A 13,774-nucleotide genomic window follows, 5' to 3' on the forward strand; every position below is an offset into this window, starting at 1 on the left:
TCTGGATTATTGCTCGAGCCACGTGCAAATTGGTATAGAAACAGTCAGATCAGAAGAATTAACATGTAGCTAAAGGGCTGATGTGGGAAAGAGAGGTTCCTTTTCATGGGACACTGGCACCAGTACTGGGACAGGAAGGAGCTGTACTGATGGGACGGGCTCCACCGGAACCAGAATGGGACCCGTGTCCCAGCGGAAAAGGTAAATAGGGAGGTGGCAAAGGCTTTAAACAAGTAAGACGGGGGAGGGATCTACAAGAAATGAAACCAGCCTAAATATAAATGAAACAGGAAAGGAGAGCATGGGACAGACTAAACTAAGGGAGGAAATAGATGTGCAGGAAAAACAGTTATAGAACAGGAGTGTAAAAAGATGGTTAAAAATAAAGAGAGGAACTACTATTAAAAAGCAATGCACAAAGTGTCCATAATAAAACAGGGGAACTGGAGGCAATAATACGTTGCGAGGAACCAGATATAGTAGAGATTACTGAGACATGACTACAGAAAAATCAGAACTGGGAATTAAACATTGCAGGGTATAAAATATTTAGAATAGAGAGGGAAAAAGGGGAGATGGAGTAGCTGTATATATTCGGGTTAACATAATGGCAGTAGAAAAAAGTGACGCAGCTATTAGTAAGACAGAAATAGAATCCATGTGGATAGAGATAAAAAATAAAGGACCTAATAGGAGTTATCTACAGACCACCTAATAGGGGTAGTCTACAGACCATCTAATAGTGGAAGGGAAGTGCAGGAAGAAATATGCAAACAAATTAGGGAAATTATTAAAAAATATAGAATAATAATCATGGGGGATTTCAACTATCCCGCTATTAATTGGCCAGAAGAGGTAGGTAAAGGGGGTAAGGGAATGGAGTTCCTACAATGTGTACAGAACTCCTTTCTAACCTAATATGTAAGAAGCTCATCAAGGGAGGATTCGCTACTGGATCTACCAATGGGGAATGAACCAGAGTAGATTAGAGAAGTAAAAGTAGGGGAACATCTAGGCAATAGTGACCATAATATAATACGCTTTAAGATAATAATTAAGAAGGACATAAATATAATGAAAACCAGGGTAATAAATTAAAGAAAAGCCGATTTTGAGAGGCTGAGAATAGAACTTGGGAAAATAAAATGGACAACAATAATGGCAAACAATGATGTAGAACAGCAATGGGAAACATTTAAAACGGTGTTGCACAGGGTCCAGGAAAAATATATTCTGCTAAAAAACAAGAACAAGATAAACACTAATGAGACACCATGGATGAAAAAGCATAAGGGAAAAATTGAGGGTAAGGAAAGAGGCATACACTAAGTACATGGACAGCAGGGGAGAGCATGACAAGGGAGAATACAAAGAGATTAGGAGAGAAGTCAAAAAAACAATTAGGAAGACAAAGAGGAACTATGAAATTAAATTATCAAGGAACATAAAACAAAAACATAAAATATTCTACAGACACAATAAATTAAAAAAAGGAAAGTAGTTCTGGGAATAAGGCCACTAAGGAATCGACAGGATAAAATCACAGGCAGCGATAGAGAAATGGCAGAAATATTAAATAATTATCTTGCTTCAGTATTTACCAGCGAGTCAGATCAGGTGGACATGACATCGGATGATGAGATTAGAAATGAAATAACTGCATTTAAAATAAAAAGAGGAGAAATATTTTAAAAACTAAACAAGCTCCAGGAGGATAAAACCCCTGGTCCAGATGGATTGCATCCACGCATTTTAAAAGAATCTAGGGAAGAGATAGCAAAGGCACTATTACACATATTTAATAATGCGTTAGAAAAGGGCCAGAAGACTGGAGGATAGCTAACGTAATACCTATATTTAAGAAGGGAGATAGAACATGTCCAGGGAACTATAGACTAGTCAGCTTAACATCAGTAGTAGGAAAATAATGGAATCCCTTCTAAAGGAGAAAATAGAAAAACATCTAGAAACCAAAAATATAATAATGAATAGTCAGCATGGATTTCAAAAGGGAAAGTTTTGCTTGACCAACCTCATTAAATTTTTTTGAAGAGGTAACAGAGGGAGTAGACAAGGGTAATGCAGTAGATGTAATTTATCTAGATTTTCAAAAGGCCTTCAATAAGGTGACTAATGAATAGACTAATGAATAAGGTCAGAGAATACAGAGTCAGGGGACAAGTAGCAGAACGGATAGCTAGCTGGTTTCAAGACAAAAAGCAGAGAGTAGGGGTAAAGAGTAGCTATTCAGAGTGGCAGAAGGTGGGAAGTGGTGTTCCACAAGGATCAGTGCTGGGACCAATATTGTTCACAATTTACATTAACCATTTAGACTTTGGTACCAAAAACACAATTTCTAAATTTGTGGATGACACCAAATTCAGGGGATAGTCAATACTGAGGAGGACTGCAACAAATTACAAGAAGACATTAATAAACTTGCAGAATAGGCATATAATTGGCAAATGAATTTCAACACTGATAAATGTGAGGTATTACATTTTGGTAAGAAAAATAGGAAGGTCACATATTACTTGGAAAATAAGAATCTAAATGAGGTAGAAGAGCAAAGGGATCTCAGAGTAAAAATACACAAATCACTAAAATTAGCAATGCAGGTTAATAAGGCCTTAAAAGAAACAAACCAAGCACTAGGATTTATTACTAGAGGGATAGGATTGAAAAGTAGAGAAGTTATGCTAAACTTGTATCGAACCGTGGTTAGACCACACTTGGGAGTACTGGGTACAATTCTGGTTGCCATTTTAAAAAAGGATATACTGGAGAGGGTGCAGAAAATATTTACAAGGATGATACCAGAAATGCGAGGGTATAGCTATGAGGAAAGGATGAACAGGCTGGGTCTCTTTTTTCTTGAATAGAGAAGGCTGAGGGGTGACTTAACAGAGGTCTTTAAAATTATGAATTGATAGAGTAATCACAGAGGGCTGGATTTTCATGGTGAAGGCAGGTTGGGGATGGGAGGGGGGCTCCGAGGTGGGCGGGAAACCCAGGAGGCCAGGTTTCCCGCAGGCCCTGCTGTCTTTAACGGCAGGGCCTGATTTGCATGCAAGGCATCTGTTTCCCACCTGCAGGCAGCCAGATTGAGAGGCTAGCTGGCTCTGGGCAGATAGGCCTGGACACTAGGCCGCACAGAGGAGGGAGGGAGGGTTCGCGTGGGGGCCATGCTGTTAAGAGGAATGGGGGGGGAGAGGATCGGGGCCGGATCATCGGGGGGAGGGATCATCGTGAGGCGGGGGTGGGGAGTGGGGTGGTCCAGGAAGGTGAATGCAGGCCTCGTGAGGGGGGTCTCCGATCGCGGGGGGTGGGCTAGGCAGGGACCCTGGATCCAGGAGGTACGTATAAAGGCACTTACCTCCTGGATGCATCAGTCCTCGCCTTGCTGTAACTGTCGGGTTTTACGAGGTGTGTAAAACCAGACCAGTTACAGTTAAAAACAAAATGGAGGTTAAAGAAGAGGCTTCCAGCCTTATTATAATATTTAAATTGATATCCCGCCTCCTGGCAGTGGGTTTGCTGCCCGTCTTCATCTTGCCCCCGTTCCGCTTCCGTTAAAACCGGAAGTGGGCGGGTTGGAGGCGGGTTCAGGTCGGGATTCCGATTTTTAACAATTTAACTACCCCCACGCTCCAAACCCACCCTTTTTTTAGGTTAAAATTGCTCCCAGAGTGTTTCTACTTGTGGGGAAGAGCAAAGCTAGAGACAATCAATATAAGATGGTCACCAAGAAATCAAATAGGGAATTCAGAAGAAACTTCTTTACCCAGAGAGTGGTGAGAATGTGGAACTCACTACCACAGAGTGGCTGAAGCGAATAGTAGAGATACATTTAGTGGAAGCTAGATAAGCATATGAGGGAGAAGAGGCTAGAGGGTTATGCTGATAAGAGTTAGATGAGGAAAGACGGGAGGAGGCTCGAGTGGAGCATAAACACTGGCATGGATTAGTTGGGTCGAATGTCCTGTTTCTGTGCTGTATAACTTATGTAATGCTATTTAATATATCTAGCAGCACTTTCAATTGATAAAAACAGAAATGTTGAGTAGTTAGCTTGGTGGTACACTAACATACCAATCCTGGAGTGATAGGTGCACACCCATTTTCTCCTCATGCAAATTGCTAATCTCAAGTCAAGCCATCTGCTCCTAGGGGGCCAGCTTTACTATCGAAAAATACATTTTGTGAAGTGCCAAGAAAGTCAGTTCAGACTGTTTATATGTCACAATTTTGAATTCCTGGTTAAGCAGCATTGTCACAGTCATGTCAACAAGTAAGCTGCCTGTTCTATCCCTTGTGTACATGGTGATGCAGAGAAGGGAATAGAAAAAAATGTGAAGTAAAATTATTGGTGTGGAGATATACTTAGCTTAACATCTAAATGTCTAAACATCTAAATCCCTGGCCCAAGACCGCACAAAGTGGAGGAGAAGCATCCGGGAAGGCGCCGAACACCTCGAGTCGCTTCGCCGGGAGCAAGCGGAAGCCAAGTGCAAGCAGCGCAAGTCAACCCAAGCACCCCACCCACCCGCCCCTTCAACCACCGTCTGCCCCTCCTGTGACAGAGACTGTAGGTCCCGCATTGGACTAATCAGTCACCTGCGAGCTCATTTTTAATGTGGAAGCAAGTCATCCTCAGTTCCGAGGGACTGCCTAAGAAGAAGAAATGTATACATTCTGACAGCTAAAATTAACCTTATATAAGCAAAGTAATAAACTCACTGTGCTATTTTCATGGTATTTAGTGTTTCTGTTGGAACAACTAGTTCAGTTATTACCAGTAAATATTCAAAATGAGATCTGCCCATATCTCATTCAGAGTCAATAAAAAGGAAAAAGATCATGAGGGAAAACCTTGACCGGTTCAATTTTATTTTGGTCAAACTGGAAGTGCATCACCATATTTAAGAGTTTCCAAAATTAATTCAAATGAATTAATTCATTCAAATTTGGTCCACAGTCAGGTGGGTGTGACTACGAGCGAGGCAGGTATGGGGAACCAGGAGGTAGTGGTGGAGGAGCCTCAGCCCTTGCTCTTGTCCAACAGTTATTAGGTTCTTACTCTCTGTGTGGGCGAGAGCAGGGACTGCAGTGAGGATGAGCAAACTAACCACAGCACTGTGGTACAGGGAGCCATTCAAGTGGAGGGAGCAAAAAGAAATGTGGTAGTAGTAAGGGACAGTATCGTTAGGGGGATAGATACTGTTCTCTGCAGCTGAGAGCGTGAGTCCCGAAGGCTGTGTTGCCTGCTTGGTGCCAGGGTAAAGGACATCTCCTCTAGGCTGGAGACGATCTTAGAGTGGGAGGGGAAAGATCCAGTTGTCGTGGTCCATGTAGGTACAATGACATAGGAAGGACAAAGAAAGAGGTTCTGCTAAGGGAATATGAGCAGCTAGGGGCTAAATTAAAAAGCAGAACCACAAAGGTAATAATCTCTGGATTACTACCTGAGCCATGTGCAAATTGGCATAGGATAAATAAGATCAGAGAGATGAACGAGTGGCTCAAAGATTGGTGTGGGAGAAATGGGTTTCGATTCCATAATTAATAGCAGAGCACTTGGAAAGCAGTGACAGGATCGGACAAAGTCAACATGGATTTACAAAAGGTAAATCATGCTTGACTAATCTACTGGAATTTTTTGAGGATGTAACTGGTAAAATAGATAAGGGAGAACCAGTGGATGTGGTGTATTTGGACTTTCAGAAGGCATAGGAATCCAAAGCTTCCTGAAAGAGTTCAATGTTAAGAATGCCATTTACGCAGTTGCTAATCACAGAATCACAGAAACCCCACAGTGCAGATAGAGGCCATTTCGGCCCATCGAGCCTGCACCGACACATATCCCACCCGATCCCCGTAACCCCTACACCAACACATATCCCACCCTATCCCCGTAACCTCACGTATTTAATCCCCCTAACACTAAGGGTCAATTTTTCATAGCCAATCAACCTAACTCGCACATCTTTGGACTGTGGGAGGAAACCGGATCACCCGGAGGAAACCCACGCAAACACGGGGAGAATGTGCAAACTCCACACAGACAGTCGCCCGAGGCCGGATTCGATAATGCTTGGAACGATGTTGACAAACCAACATTAATAAATGCTTGGCACAGACTTTGGCCTTCAACGATGTTTCATGAAGATGGACCTGCAGATGAAGATTTTGAAGGATTTCCTGTCAGTCAGGAGAAGATGATGATATCAAACCTCCTTACTTACGCCAAAGGTTTATCATCCGAAAGTGTAAATAAGTTAGAGGAAGCTGACATCGAAGAAGTGCTGAACATTGACAATGATGTGAATAAGTTAGAGGAAGCTGACATCGAAGAAGTGCTGAACATTGACAATGATGCACCTGTTGTGCATTCGTTGAGTGATGGGGAAATTGCTGAAATGGTGTTAAATAAAGACAAGCATGAGGATAGTACTGATGATGATGATGATGACATTGTGAACACAGGTGAAAAAATCCCCATAGACGATATGGTGACAATGTGTGATCAGTTAATTGCTGGCCTTGAACAACGTGCATTTATCAGTGAGCAAGAGATTATGCAAGTTTACTCAATTAAAGAGAGACTGCTTAGACAGAAACCAATGTTAATGAGACAGATGACACTGGAAGAAATCTTTAAAAAGGCCGTCTGTCGTAGTCATGCTTCATCACTTGAGAATCCTGTTCCTGGCCCATCTTCAGATGTCTGACTCCAACCTGATGACGACGATGACAACACTGATGTACCCTCTTCTCCAAGATCCTCAAGCCAGATGTAATGTACCTTTACTGCATGTATATGTACAGGTATTTAGCTTAGTTTGTACCTGTATATGTTTGAAGTTTTACAGAATGTTTTCCTTACAAATAAACTGTACTAGAGTATTTATCCCTGTAATACTACAGTATTTATAGTCTTTATTTATCCCACTCAGTGTGAATACAGGTATTCATAAGGTTCGCTGCAGAAATATTAATGTGGTGACTTACGGGGTGCTGCCCTGTAATACCTTCTGAAATCCAAAGTTTTCCGAAATCCGAAACACGGCTGGTCCCAAAGTTTTCGGATAAAGGATAGTCTACCTGTATCGTCAGCAAACTTGGATATATTACATTTGGTCCCCTCATCCAAATCATTGATATAGATTGTGAATAGCTGAGGCTCAAGCACTGATCCCTGCAGTACCCCACTAGTTACAGCCTGCCAACCCGAAAATGACCCCTTTATTCCTATTCTCTGTTTTCTGTCTGTTAACCAATCCTCAATCCATGCTAGTATATTACCCCCAATCCCATGAGCCCTAATTTTGTTTAATAACCTTTTGAGTGTCACCTTATGGAATGCCTTCTGAAAATTCAAATACACCACATCCACTGGTTTCCCCCTTATCTATTCTGCTAGTTACAACTTCAAAAAGTCTGACATCGGTAATGGGGAAAATGCTAGAGTCCATTATAAAAGATGTAATAGCAGAGCACTTGGAAAGCAGTGACAGAATCGGACAAAGTCAACATAGATTTACAAAAGGTAAATCGTGCTTGACTAATCTACTGGAATTTTTTGAGGATGTAACTGGTAAAATAGATAAGGGAGAACCAGTGGATGTGGTATATTTGGACTTTCAGAAGGCTTTCGATAAGGTCCCGCATAAGAGATTAGCGTGCAAAATTAAGGCACAAGGGATTGGGGGCAAGGTATTGACTTGGATAGAGAACTGGTTGGCAGATAGAAAGCAAAGAGTTGGAATAAACGGGTCGTTTTGCGAGTGGCAGGCAGTGACTAGTGGGGTACCACAAGGATCGGTCCTAGGACCCCAGCTGTTCACAATATATATTAATGATCTGGACGAGGGAATTGGATGTAATATCTCCAAATTTGCAGATGACACAAAGCTGGGTGGGAGGGTATGCTGTGAGGAGGATGTCGTGAAACTCCAGTACGATTTGGACAGGTTGGGTGATTGGGCAGAAACATGGCAAATGCACTATAATGTGGATAAATGTGAGGTTATCCACTTTGGTGGCAAAAACAGGAAGGCAGATTATTATTTGAATGGCAATAGATTGGGAGAAGGGGAAGTGCAAAGAGACCTGGGTGTTCTTGTGCACTAGTCGCTGAAGGTAAGCATGCAGGTGCAGCAGGCGGTTAAGAAGGCAAATGGTATGTTGGCCCTCGTAGCAAGAGGGTTCGAGTACAGGAACAAGGATGTGTGCAGTTTTGGTCGCTTTATCTGAGGAAAGATGTTCTTGCCATGGAAGGAGTGCAGGGAAGATTCACCAGGCTGATACCTGGGATGGCAGGAATGACGTATGAGGAGAGATTGTGTCGATTGGGCTTATACTCACTGGAATTTAGAAGATTGAGAGGGGATCTCATCGAAACCTATAAAATTCTGTCAGGCCTGGACAGACTAGATGCAGGAAGGATGTTCCCGATGGCCGGGGAGTCCAGAACCAGGGGTCATAGTCTAAGGATAAGGGGTAAGCCATTTAGGACTGAGATGAGGAGGAATTTCTTCACCCAGAGAGTGGTGAACCTGTGGAATTCTCTGCCACAGAGGGCAGTGGAGGCCAGTTCATTAAATATATTCAAGAAGGAGTTGGATATATTTCTTAAGGCTAAAGGGATCAAGGGATATGCGGAGAAGGCAGGGACAGGGTACTGAATTTGAATGATCAGCCATGATCTCACTGAATGGCGGAGCAGGCTCGAGGGGCCGAATGGCCTACTCCTGCTCCTATCTTCTATGTTTCTATGTTTCTATTTCCCTTTCATAAATCCATGTTGACTCTGCCTAATCCTATTATTATTTTCTGAGTGCCCTGCTACCACCTCCTTAATAATAGACTCTAGCATTTTCCCTACTACTGATGTCAGGCTAGCTGTTCTGTAGTTCCCCGTTTTCTCTCTCCCTCCTTTCTTAAATAGTGGGGTTACATTTGCTACCTTCCAATCTGCGGGAACGTTCCAGAATCTATGGAATTTTGGAAAATGATAACCAATGCATTCACTATCTCTATAGCCAGCTCTTTTAAAACTCTAGGATGTAGGCCATCAAGTCCAGGGGGTTTATTGGCTTTCAGTCCCATTAATTTCTCCAGTACTATGTTTTTACTAATAATGATTTCTTTCATTTCCTCATTCTCGTTAGACCCTTGGTTCTCCACTATTTCTGGGAGGTTTTTTTTGTCTTCTTCCATGAAGACAGACACAAAGGCCGCGATTTTGCCGGAGCTCAGAGGGCAGGTTCGGAGGCGGGTCAGCTGTTAAACTCAAAATGATTGACAGCGGGTTGGGAACGCGCCACGGCCCCGCCTCCCTGTAAGTTTCCAAAGTGTTGGGTCTGCGATTCCAGAACAGACCCGACACCAAGCGGCGAGTGAGGCATTTAAGATAGTTAACTGCTTGTTAACTACTATTTTGCCATCCTTTTTCTATTTTCCCACATTTTTAACAGGGTTCACATCGTGCGGAGATCACGGAGGTCGGGTTCTCTATGCCTCCCCGTTGCTGTGAATAGGTGACAGCTGCAAAAGTGGTATGAAAGCTACCATTTCACAGCTGGTCACTTTCCAATGTCAGAAGCTTGTGCCTTCAGGACTTGGAAGACACTTTTGAGCTGTATGCAGTTTGGAAGTGTTTGGAGTAAACTCGTTATCCACTGTCACCTCCTTGGAGCAAGCTCTCCCACCATGGACAGATCGCTTCTGTCATCTCAACTTCAGCTGCCATGTATTCCAGCAACATCGGTAGCCTTGAAAAAATCTCACCTTTGAATCCCTCCACGATCAGCCCCAACACCAACATCACCAGGCATACCAACATCACCAACAACAACACCAACCTCCTCCGCAATCACCTGATGCTGCACAAGGACACAGGGCATCAGCACCCGACCACATTGCTGCCCTGGAGGCCAGCGATGGCATCACCATGGTCAGATTTACTTCACTTGACGCTTTACACCCTGGCTGCCACATGATGTGGCAGGTTAACAACACCCCACACCATCACCATAAAGCATTCCTACAATGTCCAAGCCGTTCCTTTCACACTCATCACCATTCCGGGGGATACCATTATGTCTTACCATTCACTGCAACTCACTAAGACACTTCCAATGATGAGCACAGAACTGTACAATACGGCAAAGTGTTAAAAATAAAGATTTCAATGTTTGACAACACATTAGCAGAAAATTTACATGAACATTGCATAAGCCTACCCTTGTGTGTTGTTAGTTGGTATGATTGGACTAGGATGAGGGTGAGTGTGAGGGATGGCTAGTGAGATGGGGAAGTGATAATAATGTAGATAGAGAGGGATGGGTGGAGGTGCAAGGTAAGTTGGTGTGAGTAAGGATGTGCAGGAGTAGGGTAGGGAAGGCAGAGTGATGGGGATATGATGAGCGGCACAGCAGGATGAGGTTGAGTGTGGCTTTGCAGTAATGTTTCGTGATCTACTGAGATCACTGAAAGGTTTGCATCACTGACAACATCCCTGCTTGTGCCCTCCTGTGCAATGTGCAACCAGGCTGCGTTGGTGTCCTGGGGAGTCCTCTTCTGCCCATGGGAAGGGAAGAGAACCTCTCTGTGTGCTGTGACTCCCTTCATAAGCATATAGAGGGAGTCATGCGAGAGCCTGTGTGCAGCCGTGCACCTTTGTGCAGTGCTTGTCAGTGTTTGCAGCACCTCAATGCTGCAGAACACTGACAGCACAGCTGTCAAAATGAATGTGGCCATGGTCCCTTTAAGGAAACTGGCTAATGACGCGTCATCAAATGACATCATCAGACCCGCTTCCTTTTAATTGGCTGGGAACCCCACAGGGCTGGCTTAACAAGCCGTATTAACGGAAAATCCTTTTGACAGAGCGGCTGCAGCCAGGAGCGGGACCGGAACCCGCCAACCAGCTCTCCCGCCGTGAACCTGCCTCCGCTGGGAAAATCCAGTAATTGTTTAATTTCTCTGCCATTTCCTTATTCCCCATTATAATTTCTCCTCTTCCAGCCTGTAAGGGACCCACAGTTACTTTCACTTATCTTTTCCTTTTTACATAACTATAGATAGAAGCTTTTACAGTCTATTTTAATGTCTCTCACTAGTTTACTCTCATATTCTATTTTCCCTTTCTTTATCAATTTCTTGGTCATCCTTTGCTGAATTCTAAAATCCTCCCAATCCTCGGGCTTACTACTCTTTTTGGCAACATTATAAGCCTCTTCCTTTAATCTAATATTATCTATAATTTCTCTTGTTAGCCACGGTTGGACCATTTTTCCCGTGGTGTTTTTATTCCTTTAGGGAATGTATATTCGTTGCAAATTATGAATTATTTCTTTAAATGTTTGCCATTGCTTTTCTACTGTCATATCTTTTAATCTTGTTTCCCAACCTACCTTAGCCAACTCGCCTCTCATACCTACGTAGTTTGCTTTGTTCAAGTTTAGGACCTTACTTTCGGACTTAACTAAATTACTCTCAAACTTCACATAAAATTCTATCGTATTATGATCACTACTCCCCAGAGGCCCCTTTACTACAAGGTTATTAATTAACCATGTCTCATTGCACAGTACTAGATCTAAAATAGCCAATTCCCTCGTAGGTTCCTTGACATACTGATCAAGAAAATTATCTTGGATGCATTCCATGAACTCTTCCTCTGCACTATTTCTGAAAATTTGGTTTGCCCAGTCTATATGAAAGTTAAAGTCCCCCATGATTACTGTATTACCCTTGTTACATGCATCTCTAATTTCCTGATTTATACTCTGCCTGACACTACAACCACTGTTAGGGGGCCTATAGACTACTCCCACTCGTGTTTTTTACCCCTTTTTGTTTCTTAGCTCCACCCAAACTGATACTACATTTTGTTTTTCCGAGCCAAGATCCTTTCTCTCTACTGTCTTTAATCCCTCCTTTATTATCAGGGCTAACCCTCCTCCTTTTCCATTCTGCCTGTCTCTTCTAAAAGTCAAATATCCTGGAATATTTAGTTCCCAACCTTGGTCACTCTGCAACTACGTCTCTGTAATGGCTATTAAATCAAACCCATTTATTTCTATCTGCGTTGTTAATTCATCTATTTTGTTGCAAATGCTTCGTGCATTCAGATATAGCTTTAGCTTTAACTTTTTTCTATTTTCCCTGATGTCACTTTAGTCACTAATGCCCTATTACCTTTATTAATCTTTCTGTCCCTTCCTGACCCACTCTGCCTATCTTTACCCAGATCACTACTCTGCACTACTCTGCTCTACAGCCTTGACATTTCTCTTACCATGCATCTAGTCAATCATCAACAGTACCCTGGAGTACTGCAGACTTAGTTCATCGATCAGATTACCCAGTATGCCACAAGGCTTGGTTCTGAACCTCCATCAACCGTCATGTGGTATTAGAGCCACCTTGACCCATGCTTGACCACCAAAGTGACCCACTTATCTTTCCTCCCCCACAAGAAGAATAGTCACTAGATACACAGTAAGACACATGACAAGCATGGTTTTGAGCCATCGGTCAGTAGACAGCAGATACCAAGGTCTCCTCACAAACGGCATGGTGAGCAGCACAACTTACCATGAAATGTGAGTATATTGCCACTGTCCTGCTGACCACACCATTAACATACACCTTACCCCATAAAATGGTAGTCCCACCAGTTAGAGGTGCAGAGCTTCAACAGTAGCTGCTTACTGCTCTGCAACCCAATCATGGTGAGCATCAACACCTAAATATATGTGTCTCTTCTCATTTCCCGGCCTCCAGGTAATGTCTTCTAGAAGCTGCTGCCCCAAGTCTCAGAGTTTCCTCATCAACTACATGATGGACATCTACCTTCAGTGTGGTTGAAGGATCCAAACAGAACAGTGTGCAACATAGCAACTACTTTAATGTTCTAAATGTCTAAATTCATTGCCCTGTACCAAATTTACTCATTGCTTAATCCAGGCCCTCATGTGAGGGATTTTGGCAAAGAGTTGTGCACGCTGTGAGACTGCTCCCTCTTTGGAATACTCAGTGACATGCCAGTGTAGGCCAGAGCTATTCCCCGCTTTGCAACAATTCTATCCTACATCTTGTCCTTGATTCCACATGTAAGAACCTTTGCCATTGCTTGCCCAGGAGTTTTGAATCATGAAGGGGAACTATTTTGAAGTAGTTTATATGGGCTGATTCATTGGTAGCGCACTCCACAGATGAGACCAGCCCACCAAATTATGTCTACTAAGAACTTTTTTAAAAAATGAAGAGAAACAATACTCAATTTATACATACACACACTGCAAGCAGGCACTACAAAATGGTAAGTTTTGTTTTGCAGCTGCTTTACAAATTAAATTAAATGTTATGGAGCAGACTGGTTACAGGACCCATGACAAAGACACATTTTGCATCTCTTAAACACCGTGCTAACCCTCTATACATTAACCTAATCAAACATCAGCTGTTCTAATACCAATTTAACAAAAATCCCCGCAGTAGGTGATCCAAAAGTATAATGACTTAACAGGAAACAGTGATTTTAGGCTCAATACCTACCTTTCCTTTGATGTGCGACAAAGAGAGAAAAAAGTATCGGGTCAGGTCATAGCAGCAGTTTGCTAGGTAAAATATCACACCTCAGAAACAATAGAACCGCCTATGTGGCTTTAGAATAGGGCACCAGTCAAAGTTTGTGATAAGTATCTAGGCATTCAAAACAGTTTTTCCTTCCCATCCAATTCTCTTCCTCCCTCCTGATTTC

The 13,774-nt window shown here is 42.8% G+C and overlaps 1 protein-coding gene across 1 annotated transcript in view; it reads right to left on the bottom strand.

Annotated features, from left to right (window-relative positions):
- Positions 1–13,774, bottom strand: part of greb1l (GREB1 like retinoic acid receptor coactivator) — a 436,507-nt gene that overhangs the window by 361,030 nt on the left and 61,703 nt on the right. The gene's annotated exons all lie outside the window — the stretch shown is intronic.

The sequence above is a fragment of the Somniosus microcephalus genome, chromosome 7 (assembly GCF_052327205.1).
Source record: "Somniosus microcephalus isolate GS21.2 chromosome 7, FLI_Smic_1.0, whole genome shotgun sequence".
Classification (NCBI taxonomy): domain Eukaryota; kingdom Metazoa; phylum Chordata; class Chondrichthyes; order Squaliformes; family Somniosidae; genus Somniosus; species Somniosus microcephalus.